We start from the raw sequence: 18952 nt of genomic DNA, 5'->3' as shown, positions 1-18952 counted from the left end.
GCAGATTTCTCTTTAAACCTATGATGGCTCCCTCTATTGTGGTATCTCTTTTCTTGCTCTCCTCTATTCATACCCTGACTTAATCTTCCTGTCCCTCTTGTCCCCCTGTTCCCTCTTCTCCCTCTCCTAATTACCTCGACCTTCCCCCCATGCTTCCAATTAGCTCAGGAGATCTTGTCACTTTTGCCATCTCTGGGGGACCATGTATGTCTCTCTTCGGTTCTTCCTTATTTCCTAACTTCACTGGTGGTATGGATTTTAGGCTGGTAATCCTCTCCTTTTCTACATGTCTAAAATCCATGTATGAGTGAGTTCAGGACTATTTTTGTATCTGTTGAGTTTTGCTATGTTGCTGAGGATATGGTCAATTTTAGAGAAGGTTCATGTGGCACTAAGAAGATGGTATATTCTTTTGTGTTTGGATGGATTGTTCTATAGATGGTTGTTAATCCCAATTGGGTCATAACGTCTAATATTTCCCATTGTTTCTTTGATAAATTTCTTTCTGATGGTCTTGTGTAGTGGTGATAATAGGTTGTTGCAGTTTAATATGGTAAGTGTGTGAGGTTTTATATGTGATTTGAGTTTAGTAATTTTTTTATGAAGGTGGATGCTTTTGTATTTGGGACATAAATGTTCAGAATGGAGACTTCATCTTGATGGATTTGTCCTGTGGTGAATATGAAATGACCTCCTTCATCTCTTTCAATTGATTATTTTTTAAGTGTAATTTTTAGATGTTAGGTTTGCTCACCCACTTATTTCTTGGGTCCATTTGATTGGTAAATCTTTTCCCAACACTTAACTCTGAGGTACCCTCTGTCTTTGAAGTTGAGTTGTTTCTTATACACAGCAGAATTATGAATTCTGTCTTTGTGTCCATTCTGTTAGCCCGTGTCTTTTTATAGCCGAGTTAAGAACATTGATTTTTCATTCTTGTTTGTTTTGGATTAGGTGGTGGTGGTGGTTTTGTATGTATTTCCACCACTTTTTTTCTTCTGGTTCTTGGTAAAGTCAGATTATGTATTGCCTATGTTTTTGTGAGTGTAGTTGACTTCCTGGGATTAGTGTTGTTCTTCCAGAACTTTCTGTATGGCTGGATTTGTGGATATGTATCGTTTCAATCTGGCTTTGTTGTTTGGAATATCTTGTTTTCTCCACCTATAGTGATTGAGAGTTTTGCTGGTTATAATAATCTGAGCTGCCATTTGTGGTCTTGTAGTGTGTGTAGAACATCTATCTAGGACCTTCTGGCTTTCAAGGTTTCCACGCAGAAGTCAGGTATAATTCTGATAGGTCTGCCTTGTTATTTTACTTTTTCCTTTGATGTTCTTAATATTCTCTATTTATTTTGTATGTATGGTATTTTGATTATTATGTGGCAAGGGAAATTTTTTGTGTTTGTGGTCCACTCAATTTGGTATTCCTTAAACTTTTTGTGCTTTCATTGGCATGTCTTTCTTTAGGTTGGGAAATTTTTCTCCTATGGTTTTGTTGAATATATTTATTGCACCTTTGAGGCGGGTTTCTTCATCTTCTTCTCTACCTACTATTTATAGGTTTGGCTCTACACAGTGTCCCATATTTCCTGGATATTTATGTTAAGGATTTGTTTGGACTTGAGATTTCTTTGGTTGATGAATCTGTTTCTCCTAGTGTATCTTCAATGCCTGAGATTCTCTCTTCCATGTCTTTTATTCTGTAGGTTATGGTTGCAACTGTAGTTACTGATTGTTTATCCCTCTTATCTAACTCCAGAATTCCCTCATTTTGTGTTTCCTTTATTTTCTCTATTTCAGTTTGCAGGTGTTGAACTATTTGAACCATTTCTTCATTTGTTTAGTTTTTTTCTTGACTTTCTTTAAGAAATTTGTGGATTTTTTGCATTTTTGGTTTGTTTTTTCTTATATTTCTTTAAGGGATTTTTCTCATGTCTTCTTTGAGGGCCTCTATCATTTTCATGAAGTTGTTTTTAATGTCATTTTCTTCTACTTTATCTTCATGGGGATGTTCATGTATTCCTGGTGTAGAGTCCTTAGAATCTGGTGGTTTCCTTGTGTTTTCTGTTGTTGAATGTGTTTTTACATTTTCTTCTTCCAATCCTTCTTCCAGTGAGTTCAGGTGGAGTTTCTTCCTCTCCTTGTGCATATGGGTCTGAGGTTCCCCTTTACAGTGGGTGCAAGGATGTCCAATATTCCAATGTCTCTCCTCTTTCCATGCATGGATGTGGTAGTAGTACTGCAATGTTGGCATACCCTGGATGGGTTGTTCCACTGGGACAGGTTCCCCAGTGCACTTTCCCCAGGCCTCAAGAGGCTCTGAGTAGGGCAACAGAAGGTGGGCCAAAACCAGACACACCTCATTTTTTAAAAGAATCTTTTCATATTTTACACACCAAACCCAGCTCCTACTCCCTTCCTCCTGCTCTCCCCACCTTCCTCCCTCCTTAACCCTACCCAATCTTCTGAGAGGTTATGGCTTCTCATAGGGAATCAAGGAAGTCTAGCACATCTCTTTGAATCAGGACCGAGGCTTCCCCCCATATGTAGGCTGAGCAAGGTGTCCCTCCTAAGAGAATGGTCTCTAAAAATCCAGTTCAATCACTAGGGATAAATCCTGCATCTACTGACAGTTCCCCTAAAGACTGCTCACCAAACAATTCTCTCCCATATGCAGACCAAACTAGGCCTTGTATATTTTTAATTAACATTCAACATTCCTCTCATGCAGCTAGACTATGAGAATCTCACTCTATGACCAAAACATATTACATGAGTTTATGCTGCTTGTCATTTTCAGTAATGGATTTAAGTCAGGTCAATATGTTCTCTGATATACTACTGGGTCACTAAGTCTTTTCTGTATATGCTAACAAAGTAGAACATCAGCTTCTATATTTACATGTATTTATATAATATCTACAATGATTATTTGCATTCTCTAGGTTAGGAATACACTGGAACTCATCTTACAGCTATCTTCATATTTCAAGCCTTGCGATTTTGTTTTGTAAAAACAGGGTAAATATAAATTACTTCCTTCAAAACTCAGGTTCTTCTTTTTGATGAATTTGATTCTAATAACCAGAGAAATGTTATTTTGTCAGAGACTACTCCCTTAGCTTAAAAGCACATGCTATCACTAGCTGAGCCTCTGTTCTGAGGTGGCTTGTCTAATAAATCACCTGCAGCACAATCATGAGGATTTTGGTTGAGATCCCTGAATCTAAGGAAAAAAACAGGCACAGCAGTAGAACACTATTAACTCCAATGCTGGGGTAGGACCAGAAACAGGTGAATGCTTGAAGCTCCCTGGACAGCAAAATCTATGTATTCAGCTGTTGTGAGAGCACAAGGCCAATGCCATGTATTTTTTATTATTAGAAATAAAATGAGTAACTTTTAAATTTTAATTAAATAACTCACATCTTCCCAACCACTAAAATAGGTTGTTAGTATGTTGCCAGGTTAAGATGACAGGGGACTATGAATTCTTAATTTGGATCTTATTATCATAGCACATAATATCTGACATCTTCTAATTGTGTTCCAGTATTATTCCTACTTCATTTTCACTTCATTCTTTTTCACCTTGAAAATTGATAAAACACTCTTTTAGCCAATTTCTAACTCTGGTCCTTTTATATGTAGTATTATATTCCCATTTTAATTTCATTTCCATTTCTAGTATTATTTACCTTCTTTTGAAATCAATTTTAGGACTGTTTGAGATTAAGTAAAATTTATCACTTTAAGGCTTTTGTGATATAATATAGTCTGAATGATAGTCTTTTGTTTGAATGATTTCTGCAGGCAGTTGTAAAAATCTGTCTTTACTGAAGTCAGATTTATTCTCAGTAAGCCCTAAAACACTACTATGGAAAGCATAAGAAAAATGAAATGAGGTTAATATTTTCATGTTTGTATGGGAAGTCAAGTCAAGCCTTCTTAATTCCAACTGTTCTGCCTCTAAGATTAAATAATACAATTCAAATTTTATGCTTTCAACAATTATGGCTATTAATGATTTGTTGAATAGCAACATAGCACTAACAGGTTTTAATGGCTCTTATGTTTTCTCTATTTGGATAAGTCATAGCTCACAAGGCAAACTGACCCTTTTAGCTCCGTGCTCTCTTCCTTGTTTGATTATGTTCTTACTTACCGCTTTTATTCCCTAGAATATTTCTTCTACCCATGCCCCTTTGCTTTCTCAGTTATGGTGACTTTTTCATCAAAACTCAGTGGATTTTGTTTCAAACCAATACATTGCTACAATCGAATAGAGTTAGTTGTCTCTATATTTTTTAGTACATTCTTTTAAAGCTTCAAGAGTATTGTGGTCTTACCATTAGCAGTTTCATGCTTTGTTTGTTTTCCTGAAGAGCCTTTTTGATATTCAAAGCCTTAGTGGATGCCTGGGTTCTATTTATGATATTACCCCTCATTTTGGTGTAGATAAACATGAGCTATATCAATAAATGAAATCATCAAAATAAATACTCCACATAGCTGCAGAACTCTGAAGCATGATTTTACTCTGTAGGTACCTAACTTTGGAAATACTGTGTGTGTTCTTCATGCCCAGGCACAATGTGGCAATACAAGAATGTTCTGATGAACTCAGTCTTGGGTGGAATACAGCGGCAGATAATTCAAAAACATTTCTAGGATAATTTCTTGTACTTATTATCATCAATGAATAGGCTTTTGATTTTCTATCCCTAACCAATTACTTACATAAAAATCCCTTGATTTAGCCCAAAGCCAAGTTCTCAGCAAACTCTTTCTTCATTTCTTTCAGAGCATTCATAAACTTTGGAAGAGATGTTTTTCTTGTGAACACAAGGTAAAGAGTAGCTTCAGAATGCTATGCTATTAATTATTTGAATTTTGATTAGTTGAATATCTTGTTTCTCATTTTAAAATGTTTATCAAGGAAGATTACAACTTTTTCACACTGTAGCATTCTAAAACTATAAAGGTGCTAAAAATTCCTAGTATAAAGTAAACCTGTAATTTTTTAATTTGTAAGCAAATTACAGACATTTTTCTTATATACATTACCATTACTTGTTGGCTAGAACTCCAATAATGGCCATGAATGAATAGAAAAGATATGAAATTTAATGAATGTCCACCATTCATCAGTTGGCTTTGTTCTGAACACAAAATATCTTCTGTTGTTAGTTTTGTAAAGCTTCAGCTTATTTAAAGCAATCCTGTAAATCACTTCATAGGCTTTTCCAGTAGTACTTCCAATTGGGGTTAAATGGTTAATATGCATTTAAAATGTAATCAAGCCCAACACTGCTTCATTATCTGGCTCAGTGGTTCTTTGGTTGCTTCAATCATTACCCAGCAGAAAGCATCATCACAAATTCAAGCTTGTTTGTCATAGGTAAAACTACTAAACAAAGGGAAACCACGTTAGCCATGTAGCTTTAAACAAGGATTATTCAAGCCCTCATTCATTGCTTCTGAAGGAGATAGGAAAAATCCATGGAATGGATAGGCTTCAACAATTCTATCAATAAACATGAAATATCTAATTTTCTCAAAAATATTTAATTTTGTCACATAGTTAGATTTTATTTTATATATTCTTTTCCAAGATGATATTTCTATTATCTGAGAATTTCATACAATGTACCCTATGCACACTCACTTCCCATTCCTTCCTGGTCCAACCACCAACTGTTTTGAGAAACACCCTCAAAAAGCACAGAAAAAAGGAAAAGATACACCAAGTCTTATTGTGTTGTGTATATACTCACTTCATCAAACTCTAAGTGGCCAGCCCTTTAAAGAAAACTGAGTCCTTCTCCACCCCACCATTATCAGTGACCAATAATTGTGAAGAGCTACATTTCAACATCCCTAACAACATTTTAATAGATCTCTTTAATAGCTTCCTGTCTAGACCTGTCTATAGGAGGTGGTGAGAGTAGTGGATTTTCAGGAAGACTTCTATGTCTCTCTTTCTCAACTGTGAATCTGCAGTCATCAATAACATTGCATAAAAGCTTATTTGACCTTGACAGTCAACATAAACACAAATTATGGACTTCTACATGGTTTCTAGTGATAGGAATAACCATATACATCTGCATGGCCTCCAGCTCTTTCTCCATTTCCAAATTTGAATGTGGCAGCTCATGCTTGACATTCCTCCTGTATGCTTTTTTTCTGTATAAACTATTATGGATACTCTGACCTAAATCTCGTGACCCAGTTCTACTTAATCTATGTGACCTATTTAGTTTCCTGGTTTGCCATATAATAGACTAGGAAATCAAGCATGGTGATGTGATTGAGACAACTGATGTGAAAGTTATAGTGGCACATTTTCACCTCATTTTTCTGCACCCTATTAGCTAAAACTCATTCAAGTCTTTAACACTTTCATATATAATAAACAAAGACACAACCAAGAAAGTGAACTGCAGGCCAATATCCCTCAAGAACATTGATGCAAAAATACTCAATAAAATACTGGCTAATCGAATCCAAGAATACATCAGAAAAATTATCCATGATGATCAATTAGGCTTCATCCCAGGGATATAGGGATAGTTCAAGATATGAAAATCCATCAGTGTAATCCACCACATAAACAAAATAAAAAAAAAACCCTCATGATCATCTCAGTAGATGCTGAAAAAGCCTTTAACAAAATCCATCATCCCTTAGTGATAAAGGTCCTGCAGATATCAGGGATAACAGGAACACACCTGAACATAACAAAAGCCTTATACAGCAAACTAACAGCCACATCAAACAAAATGGGGAGAAACACAATGTGATTCCTCTAAAATCAGGAAGAAGACAAGGCTATCCACTCTCTCCTTATCTCTTCAATATTGTTCTTGAAGTTCTAGCTAGAGTAATAAGACAACAGAAGGTGATCAAGTGAATACAAACTGGAAAGGAAGAAGTCAAACTTTCAATATTTGCAGATGATAAGATAGTCTACATTAGTGACCACAAAACTCTACCAGGTAATTCATACAGCTGATAATCACCTTCAACAATGTGTCAGGATGCAACACTAAATGGGGTGAGAAATAAATCAGAGAAACATCACCCTTTACATTGCCACAAAGACGATAAAATATCTTGGGGAAACACTAACCAAACTAGTGAAATACCTGTATAACAAGAACTTTGACTCTTTAAAGAAAAAAAATGAAGAAGATACCAGAAAATGGAAAGATCTCCCATGCAATTAGATAGGTAGGATCAAGATTGTAAAACTGGCAATCTTGCCAAAAAGCAACCTACAGATTCAATGAAGTCCCCATCAGAATCCCAGCACAATTCTTCACAGATTTCAAAGAATAATTGTTACCATAATTCTTTCTGCCAAAAGGCGCTGAGCCCCACCGGAATGTGTGAGCTTTATATTAGCCGCCTGCCAGAGTTAGGCCCAAATAAATACATAAAGTCTTGTATTAGGTTCTAAGTTGCTTGGCCAATGACTAGGACTTCTCATCTGCTAGCTCAGTCTTAAATATTATAAATCTATATATTTTATAAGACTTATCTTATCGGATGCTTTATTGGCATTCCTTCTTGTGGTTGGATCACATAGTGCTGCTGGAGCAGGAGCAGAGGGGAAAAAGAGAGCCCTTCCTGTTTCTCCTTCACTTAAATGTGAGTCTCCTTGCTGTGTCACTTCCTGCCTGGATCAGCACTTCTCTGCTACATTTCCCAGAATCCTCTTTGATTCCTAGTCCCGTCTACTTGCTGTCTCATTGGCCAAACAGTATTTTATTTAACAATCAATAAGATAAACATACACAGTACATTCCCCCTCATCTCCTCTTTTCTGTCTAAATAAAAGAAGGATAACTTATATTTTATAATAACTGGAGAAAACTATAACCATAACTATCTGTCTTTAACTCTATTAAAGACCACAGAAGGATAATATATAAACTCTAAAATTGACAGAGATATCTTGTTACCTGGACAGTCACCCAAAGTTTTTCTGTGACATTGGGGCATCCATCTTTAGCCCATAGGCCATAGTTTGTCTGGCACATTTCTCTATTTTAACAGGAACCCTTTAGTACTGTCTTGTTTTGTAAGTTTAGTAGTAACTTTTTTGTGGGTACTGTATGTCTAGTTTATTTAGCAACAAACAGTCCAGGCAAGAGTAGTTTCTTGCCCAAATGGCTAATCTTGTCATGTTGAAAGTAAACTCCACAATGAGTTTCTTTGATGCCCATCCTCCTTTCTGATGTAATTAGTGTGCCAGAGTAGTTGTGTCTCATTGTCAAGAAAAACCCTAAACCATTTATATGTTATATTTTTGTAAGTCTTTGAAAGGTTTGAAGAATACCAAACCATCTGAAATACATCCTGTAAATCTAGAAAACCTAATTAACCTAATTATGTTTTGACTATTATAGGTAAAAGATCTGTATAAACACAATATCTAAACAAGAGGAGACATATACATATCATAAAATTGTCCTTAAAGTTGTATCAATAAATGAAAATGTATATCAATGTAAAGTATTAATTCCTATATCCTATTCCCCTTTTTTATTTAAGAAGAGATTGACTATGCTCATTATCATTTATAACTAATCCCATTTAAATGAAAACAAACATTTAGAAACAATATTTGGGAATATGGGCGTATTTTTTCTAAACTGCTTCCTGTTGATTGGGGACAAGGTTCATTTACCATAGGAATCATGATAAAACATAAAAACCTGATCAAGTCCTTGTTTTTATAGTCTGTAAGGCTGTATCATCTCAGCTTTAGGGGGTTTTGCTTGATCAAACCATATTAGTCTGGAAGGAATTAACAGCTTTTGATTTTCTGTGGAAATATAAGTAAAACCTTTATTTCTAAATAGCCTGTCCTTAGACTTAAATTTTGAAGTCAAAGCATTTTTAAAATGTATAAGTTGGATTAATTTAGCAGGATTTATAATCAAATGTATTTTAGCAGTAGTAATTTTTTCCTCGGCAATCAAATAATTTAAAGACAACAGTATGGCATATAGTATCCAGATTCTCTGTGTATTTTTTATCTCTAGGTGGCTTTTTTACTATTTTACTTTTACTTCCTTTTGATTCTTTTTTTTTTTTGAGACAAGGTTTCTCTGTGGAAATCTGCCTGCCTCTGCTTCCTTCTCTCATAAGCCTATATATATTTTTAAATGTACTGTAAACCTTTTGAGGTATTTCTTTATCTGGATCTGTCTTTATCATCTCAGAAATATTGATTCTAAACCCTAGAAGTTCTGAGATGGCACAAGTATATGGAAGCTGTTCTGATGCCTCTCAGCAGCCCGACAGGGCAGGCTGTGGTGGCAGGTTTACCTCTTTCTCTGGGAACCTTGGGGCATGGAATCATCCCATTTCTGACACCATTTTGTTACAATAAATTTTTCTGCCAAAAGGCGCTGAGCCCCACTGCCATGTGTGAGCTTTATACTAGCCGCCTGCCCGAGTTAGGTCCAAGTAAATACACAGAGACTTGTACTATGTTCAAAGTTGCTTGGCCAATGACTAGGACTTCTCATCTGCTAGCTCAGTCTTAAATATTATAAATCTATATATTTTATAAGACTTATCTTATCGGATGCCTTATTGGTGTCCCTCCTTGTTGGTGGACCACATTGTGCCGCTGGAGCAGGAGCAGAGGGGAAAAAGAGTGGTTTTTCCAGCATAACCACAGGTACTTCCTGTTTTCCTCACCTCACTCCACTGGGATCAATATCCTGTTGTTAACCCTTTGACCTGGCTTTTGTAAGTTTGTATATAAAGCTGCTCCACAATAAAGGTAGGAGACATTCTCTCAGAAAAGGACCAGGAGTCTTGTGGTTCATCCAAATCATGAGGCATTCACCCAATACTCGGACTTCATGACCAAGAGCAGCCACATGATATAACCCTATGGTTTGGGCAGAATTTTGTTACAGGCACAAATATTAAAATCACTTAGAAATGAAAATGTAAGACAAAGAAATGTAAGCACAATGTCACAACGTTTCTAATACTTTATAAAATTTTATTTAATTTTCCCATCCTAACAATGCATTTAAAACAGTCTCCTATGTCCTTCTATTTTCCACTCAAGTTAATATATGTGGAAGAATTTTGTAAATCAGGAATCAGAATTCTTAGATAACATGTGACATCTACATGTTTAAGCAGAAAACATAACAGGAATTTGATTTGGGCTTATAGATCTCCAGGTATTCCAATAGCCTCGAAGGCATTGTTAAAATGTGGATTATTTTGTTCAAGTTCAACATCGGTATGCATGCCCAGCTTTATATTAAGTATGCTTGGAAATGTGATGCCCAAAGTTTTCGAATAAAACCACTTATAAATTCATCTGAAATTGCAAAACATCTCACAAAACAAGACCTGAAAATCATTAATATGCTGAGTATATTCTCTTCTTGCCTTTAAGGAATTCAGTCTATATTTATAGGTTGAATAATTTATTGTAGCTTTGCTGTTTGGAACCACAAAGTTAAAAAAAGAAATCAGGCCCATAAGCTTGTCTTAGGTAGATGTGGCAATATCCAGGAATGAAGCAAGCTTTTCACAATTAAGTATTCTCTAAATAACATATCACAGGATTATCTAGTGTTGAGTGAACAAAATTTTCATTTAGGTGAACACCACTTGCTGGGCAAATAGTTTGAAAATGCATATGTGTTCTTTGAGTAGTTTTCTGTTAGTAGTTTTCTTTCCCTTCTAGTAACATATTATCCAATTTTTTCAATTAGGTTATGTTTAGAACCCTGAGACCAAACAAAATCTGTATTGTTTTGCCAAAATCATCCCATTCCCCCCAAAAAGAACTTACTGGATCTTTATGGGTAAATCTTTAGCTAATTTGAGGGCTAAAAGTGTGTACTGGAAGACAAACAAAGCATAACAAAGATTAAGAAATATCTTTGCTTTGATTTACAGAATGCCCTAGCTTCCATCACACTGATGGTATCAAATGATTATTTCTTCTTGATGCCAAGTGTAATGTGGGTAGAGTTATTTCCTAGAACTACAGTGTTCCTTATGAACATGCACTGTCTACTCTAATTCTGGCTGTATAATCAGCTGTTTCCTGTATAATGTGTTTTCTCATGTCATGTTAAGAGGCATAGAGAGGTTTTAGGTTCCCTATAAGTAGAGTTAAAACAGAGTGAAAAATAGACTTCCTAAATGCTTCTACTTACAAGACAGAAATTATAATAGAATGAGCACTTTAGAATGTCAAACTTTGTTGCCAAATAAAACAAGAATATCTGGCATTTTCCATTTGTTTTCTTCTTAAAACCACTTTTAGGTATTATAGTGTCAGCTTGTAGCATACCCTAATCATTTCTACCAATGATGCTTGACTCTGCTGCCATCTTGGATCTGAAGAACAATATGGATGATATTTTTTTTATTTAAACTTAAGCAGTTTTAATGCAAGCAGTGTATTAGATGCCTCTACTTCTGAATCTTCTCAATTGTTTCTTCTTTGCATTTGCCCTTCTTTTCTACTTTTGAGACTTGGATTTCCTTTCCAGGATCTTTTTATATTCTTTTTTAGCTTTATCCTGGTGATATCCACTTTGTGGGGGTAGATGCAATGTGAAAAGCACAAAGTGAGAGATTTTTAAACATCAATATATCAATGAACCAAGACTTTTCTCAAGAAGGAGCAAAAGAGCCGGGCATTTTTGGTGAAGGTGGATCTCTGAGAGTTCAAGGCCAGCCTGGTCTCCAAAGCGAGTACCAGGATAGGCTCCAAAGTTACACAGAGAAACCCTGTCTTGAAAAAAAAAGAAAAAGAAAAAAGAAAGAAGGGGCAAGAGTAAATCAACCAAAAAATAAGACAATTGTCAAAGAAAAGAGCCATGAAACTTGGAGCATGAACGATTCCCTATTGGGTATCATAGTTCTCCCTGAAAACACCAACAGTGATTATATATATATATATATATATATATATATATATATATATATATCAATTTAGCTGAATAGTGAATTGATATCATGAGCAGAAATACATACTTAACATTTGCCGATTTGCTATGACAAAATACCATAAACAAAAGCAAGTCTAAGCAGAAATGGGTTTAATCTGACCTAGGGTTCCACTTGGATAGAGGGCCTCATGGTGAGAAAGCTGGAACAAAATACAGGGACTGCATGGTGGCAGAAGCACAAAGGTAGAGCATAACATTTCCATCTGCACAGAAAGCAGGAGAGACAGACAGACAAAGACAGAGAAATAGTCACAGATATACTGACACTGAGACACAGAAACACAGATACAGAGATATAAACAGAGACAGAGACACAATCAGTGAGAGACTGAGACAGGGAGACATACATACATACAGAAACAGAGAGAGAGGGACAGAGAGAGAGAGAGAGAGAGAGAGAGAGAGAGAGAGAGAGAGAGAGAGAGAGAGAGAGCAGAAAGTAGAGCAAGGTGATAAAACTTCAAAGCCACAATTTTGCAAAAAGGAAAAAACGATCCACCTGATAATGCTGATAATGCCTGGAGTTAATACTGCTCTGATGAAACACCACAAAGGAACCAAAGTAATTTTGGGAAGAAAGTGTTTATTTCATTTTTCCTTTGATGTAAAAGTCCATTGCTGAAGGAAGTCAGAATTGTAATATAATCAGGACAGGAACCTGGAGGCAGGAGCTGATGCAGAGGTTTACTGGTTTGCTTCTCATGGCTTGCTCAGCCTACTTTATTAAAATTAAAAACAAACAAACAAACAGACAAGCAATCCAAAGAAATTCAGGAGTGTCAGCCTAGGGTTGGTACCACCAACATTAATCTATAATTAAGAAACTGACCTCCATGCTTGGTTACAGCCTGATGTTACCAAGGCATTTTCTCAATTGATGTTGCCTACTCTCAGATGACTCTAGCTATTGACAAGTTGACCTTTAACCTAGCAAGCAAACCTTTAAAATGTTCCATATCTTCCTTGCAAATTGTCACCATCTCAGAAAAAGGACTGAAATACATAAGTTATGTGAGATAATTTCTTCTATAAACCACAACACATTGGGCCTTTCTCCATTGCGTCATCATCATCTCATTGTGTAAAAATGTATTTAGTCTAACTTAAAAAATCTCCATACTCTAGACTCAACAGTATTCAAAAGACCAAGTCTTTTTGAATCTTTTTGTAGACTCAAGGCAATTTCTTACTCGTAACTACTGTAAAATAAATCTATACTTACAATACTTTCAATAAGCAGCAACAAAGCATATGCTTTACTATTCCAAAAGAAAGTTATGGATAGCAGCATGGTAGGATAGATTACAATAAAGAAAGATGTAAATCTAGAAAGGCGACAATCAAACCCTGGTGCTTTTATTCCAGTATTTGTGACTTTAAATCCAAAGCCTTAAAATCATCTGTCTCTCTAGGTTTGTTACCTACAAATCTTTTGGCCTGGGCTGATTGTACTCCCCATATCATTTCTTTGGCAAAGGACCCACTGTAATCTCCAAAATCTTGTACTCTTTACTTGCATTCCAGTAAAGTTTCATCTTTGCAACATCATATACTGTCTTCATATAATCCTCACAGAGTCCCTGTCGTGGCCTTATTTCTGTCTGACCTTTTTTTTTTTCTTCTGTGAAATCATCCAGGAAGTATTCATTACCCCTTCAGTAGTGGATATTTCATACTTCCAAAATGAGTAAAATATGGATAATAATTTCACATTCAGCTTCTTCCTTACATTAACTCTGGATATTTTGTACCACAGTGGCAGCAGCAGCTATGTATGAATGTGGTTATCATTTTCCCTAGGCAATTGCTTTCCTACAGTAGAAAAACCTGTTAGATTTTCTTGTTTCTCCAGTTGGAGGCAAAGCTTAGTGTTGCCTTTTTCCTCAGGGCATCTTTCCTCTTTCTCTACGGTAGAACCAGAGGTTTCTCTTCATTGGCAGCAATCCCTTACCAATTACAGCCACATTGTCAACCAATGACTGCAACCTTAAATGTGTAAGTGTACTCTTCCTCTCCAAACTCCATTTACAATATTTATTTTAGACACACTTTTTTTTTGCTTGCTTGTTTGTTTTTTTTTTTCTTAGACTTATATAACAATAATCCGAAATAACCATGGATGAAACCTGAGCTTATGTTGTTTTGAAGTTTGGTTCACCAAAGAAATTATTTTATTATTTTTATATCAGTCTCACTCAAGCTCCCAGGACACAGAAAGAATGCAGCCATTTTTTTTTTTGCCAAAATTTTTACCAATGGCCCCAGACCATTTCTAATAATATTTTTGTTCCTGTCTGAAAGCACATATGCAGGGTACTACTAACCACATTTCTTTCAGCATTTGATTTTGTAAACTCTCATTAGAAACACCCACTTTCAACATTCAGTGAATTTTCCAACCAAGCCTTTTAAACTTTCCCACAAAATGGTCCAAAGACACAATTCACATGGATCGGTTTATCAAAGCAACATTCCCCTTTGGTACCAATTTCTATATGATTTAAATTGTTGTTCTGTTATACCATACCTTGAGAAAGGAACTTAGATGAGAAAGGTTTTATTTTGCCTTACTTTTCAAGAGGGGTAAAATCCATCAAAATGGTTAAGGCATGACTGTAGAAGTGTGAAACCTGCTGGTCATATTACGTGCACACACACACGTACATATGTACATATATATATATATATATATATATATATATATATATAGGAGAGACACACACACAGAGAGAGAGAGAGAGAGAGAGAGAGAGAGAGATGAGATAAGTCTGTAAACCATTAAATTCTTCCACAAGTGACAGAGTCCCTCCACTAAGGTTCCACCTTCACAAGGTTCTATATTATCTCAAAACAGTGGAAGCAACTGGGGACCAAGTGCTGAAAAAGGGACCATGTGGTCCCTTTTTCATACAAACCACAACCACTTATTTGTGCAAATCTTTTTCCTCCTCCTAATTATTTCTCTGTGTAAATGTAAAGGGTCTGTCTTTTTTTTTTCTTCAGAAATGGACATGGATGTCACTGAAACTTCTATCCAGTCTTCTTTCATATGTACTACGTTGATTTAATTTACCTCCTCCCCATCTTGACCCATATTTACTTCTGTATTTTGTTTCCTGGGATGCTTGTACCACATCAGATAGACTTCCCAAAGTTAGGCTTAAAAAATTCTTAAAAGGAACACAATGTTACTACTGAGCAGAGTAAATAATATTAACCCCTCTGTTTGGTTAGAGTGAAATGCACAAAAATCCTGCCACAAATCTGTAATTACTGTCTATTCTACAACTTGGCAGAAAAACTGGTCTAAAACTATAAAATATGGGCTTTAGAGATCATCAAACAAGTTTGAAAAGTATGACCATTTTTGTATACTAATACCAAGCCTGTGTCCAGGTATAGCAAATTATTATTATTATTATTATTATTTTAGTTTTTTGAGACAGGGTTTCTCTGTGTAGCTTTGGAGCCTATCCTGCACTCTCTCTGGATACCAGGCTGGCCTCAAACTCTCAGAGATCCACCTGCCTCTGCCTCCCAAGTGCTGGGATTAAAGGCCTGCACCACCAACACCGCCTATGAACTTTTATTGAAATGCTAATTTTCTTCTTACTTTTCTGTCCTTAAAGACCATAAAACAATTTATTAATATTTAGATGCTACTTTGACTATGTTGTCTCCATTATTTTCTTTCATATTTTATCATAATTTTCAGTGTTACTTTTAATTAAAACATAATTTTCCATTTTCTAAGGAAAACAAAATACAAAATTATTTAGTAATTTAATAAGACATTTAAATAAAATCATAGGTTTTATTTCTGGCTAACAAAAATTAAAAAATATGTTGTCATAAACATACAGATTAAGTTAGAGCCTCTGGTCATTTTTTTTTTTTTTTGGTCCAGTTCAGTTCCTCAGTGAAATATCAAGGTAGAAAAATTCATTTTCTGATTTTTCTAAATTTCAGAATGTTGATAAACCAGAAGAAATTTTATTTTTCTTTTTTCTTTAACAATTTTTGTTTGTTTCCTTTGATACTTTCTTATATTGTAGCCTTTCTTTCATGGTAGTGAGAGAATCTCTTAAGGGTTGTCAAGAGTCATGTAAGTTAAAAGGCCATAATAATTTTAAGTTCCACTTCACAGGTCTAAATATGTTCATGTTTTTGCATAAGCTCTTTCATTAATTATCATCAGTTGTCCAGTTGACAACTGATTACTCCTCAGAGAGTAATCTTGTGGAGCCACATAGTTCAGGATGGCTTATAGTGCATTTCTGAAGGAGTATCTTTATTACTAATTGACATAAGTATTCTCAATATACCTACAGAAGTGTTATTACAAGGGCTGGTGGTCCTGGGATGTATATGAAGGCTAGTTAATCATGAATGAACATGACAGCACGTGAACCAGGGAATCTGTGTGCAAGCTATGATCTTCCAGGTATCATGTATCTATCTGATTTCCTCCTTTTCATTTGTCTCTTAACTTCTATTAATGATAGATAATCCAAATAAACTCTTTCTTTCCCAATTTGCTTTGTCCACAGTACTTGGTTCAGTTCCATAGGATGAAGCTAAAACTGCATCATAGAGTTTCATTTTGCAAAACAGAAAAGGAAACAAAAGGAAATTAAGATAACTATTTTATGTCACAAACCTCACAAACACAGGGAAAAAAATTACTTTCTGTTGGATTTCATATTATAATATGAGTTATCTTATCCATAAATAAGCTTCCTGGAATTATTTAAGTGAATGGTAGCTTTCCAGATGATAGAGACATTCATTTATAATATTAGGTTCCTTTTACCAACAAAGACTGGGGTGTCAGTCTCTTTGATGATTACAAAAAGAAAAATAACCCAAGTCACAGTTAAGATATACCTGGGAGTTACATCTTCCAAAAATCTTTTAAAATTCACTTGCATCATAACGGATAGAAAATGAACAACATCACTCAAAATAAAAGTTTAGTAAAAAAGGATGATTAGGAATTTTATGTTTAAGGGTATTTAGATTTGATTGGATGAAGGGGAATTCTTGAGTAAGAGGGTGGCAAGTACAATACTCTAAAGGCCATTGCTATACTAAGGGACTAAAAAAAAAAAAGAAAAAAAGAAAAAAAACCTTTTCATTAGAAGGCAAAGACTGAATACTAGCACTGGAATTCTAAAGTGTTTTTTTTTTTTTTTTACATGTGTCTTTAATGTCTTTCCAGGCTATAGTAAACATTTGGACCATGCTGGGCACCAATTAGAATAATGGCCTAGGTTGGAAACTCTTACCAGAGCAAAGCAACAGTCTATATCTGTGATGTTCATCCATGAAGAACAAAGGCCAAGTTGACCACCAAGTCAGAACCACAGAATAAAGGTATGAGCAAAACTGACATAAATAACCTCCATTCCTCTTTCAACTCCCAAATATTTGTTTTTTTGTGTGTGTTTTTTTCTTTTTTTAACACTCAGAATTTATGGATCAAAAACTTAAGAAAAACATAGCTGAAATAAATCACCATTACTCCATGTATTTGATGTCTGAACTAGTGTATCAGGTTCAAAGAGCTGGTAATCTCACCAAGTGAAAGTGTTCATCAATGGGTGGGAGCTGCATATCTTTTTACATTTTTGTCTCTTGTCTTAGGGAACATGTCATAGCATAAACTGTTTGGTTCAAGGAAATTCTCACCTGAAATCAGGGGGGGAGAAATGCAGCTTTGTAAATGGAATTCTTTGTTGTTGTTGTTGTTGTTTGTTTTTGTTTTTTTTTTTTTTTTTTGAGACAGGGTTTCTCTTTGGCTTTGGAGGCTTGTCCTGGAACTAGCTTTTGTAGACCAGGCTGTTCTGGAACTCACAGAGATCTGGCTGCATCTGCCTACCGAGTACTGTGAATAAAGGCATGCACCACCATCGGCCGACATAAATGGAATTCTTAATTGGTTTAAATAATAAAACCTGGGGGTGAGATATAGAAGAAAATTCTGAAATATCAGAGATAAAATGGAGCAAGCCAAAGCCATCTTTACCTCTTTAGCTTCCCAGAATAAAAGAGAGTGAGTTCCTGCTTCTTTTTGATTATATCATCTCTCTGTCCAGCCATCTCACTTCCTGTTCTGTCCAGCCATCTCACTTCCAGTCTGTCAGTACTCACCTCTCAACCTTTGTGGTTAGCTAGTGGAAAATTCCATCCAGTGATCTTCAGACAAGCTTTATTTGTACAAGGATGATATCACCAAAAAGCCCTCTCTATCTATAGGTGAGTATATAAGAAATTGCAACAATATTTAAAAATATTACTGTACTGAACAGACAAGCAAGTATATTGGATCACAAAACATAGTCCCAAAGGCCAGAGGCTGTAAAGAGAACATCATAGACAAAGATATTCATGCTTGCTTAATGGCTGCACTGAAGAACTTTGGCAATTGCTACCCACTGTTGTCTTGGCCTGTGCCACTCTTTCTTCTATGGTTACCATACCAGATACTGTTTATAAGAGCTTTGGAGACAAACAATTTAAATATTGACCTTGGGAAATGTCTTCAAACTCTCCTGAGACCTTATCTTCTCATATTATAAAAAAGGGCAAAATAAAATCTCCCTAAATGTATTGAGTATTGTAAAATAGTTTAAGCTTATAAGAGTTAGCACTTTACTAGATGCATAATACACCTAAAATAAATGTGGATTTCCTTGTTGAATATGTATTCAAGTTTGTCTTTGTAGTGGCAGCCCACCAAATGGACATAGGCTTGGAAATAATACATTTCTTTAATGGGGGGAATAAGGAATATTATTTAATGATTTCCATTTCCTTTGGTCACTTCAAATTTCCTGGAAAAGCTTTAAAAATACATATTCATAAACTACAATCTAGACATACTCTTTTGCATCTCTTAGTCTCTTAGTGAGATATCCATAACTCTGTGTTTTTAAT

Source organism: Cricetulus griseus, chromosome 6 (genome assembly GCF_003668045.3).
Source record: "Cricetulus griseus strain 17A/GY chromosome 6, alternate assembly CriGri-PICRH-1.0, whole genome shotgun sequence".
Taxonomy (NCBI): Eukaryota; Metazoa; Chordata; class Mammalia; order Rodentia; family Cricetidae; genus Cricetulus; species Cricetulus griseus.
Note: the sequence above shows the minus strand (reverse complement) of the source record.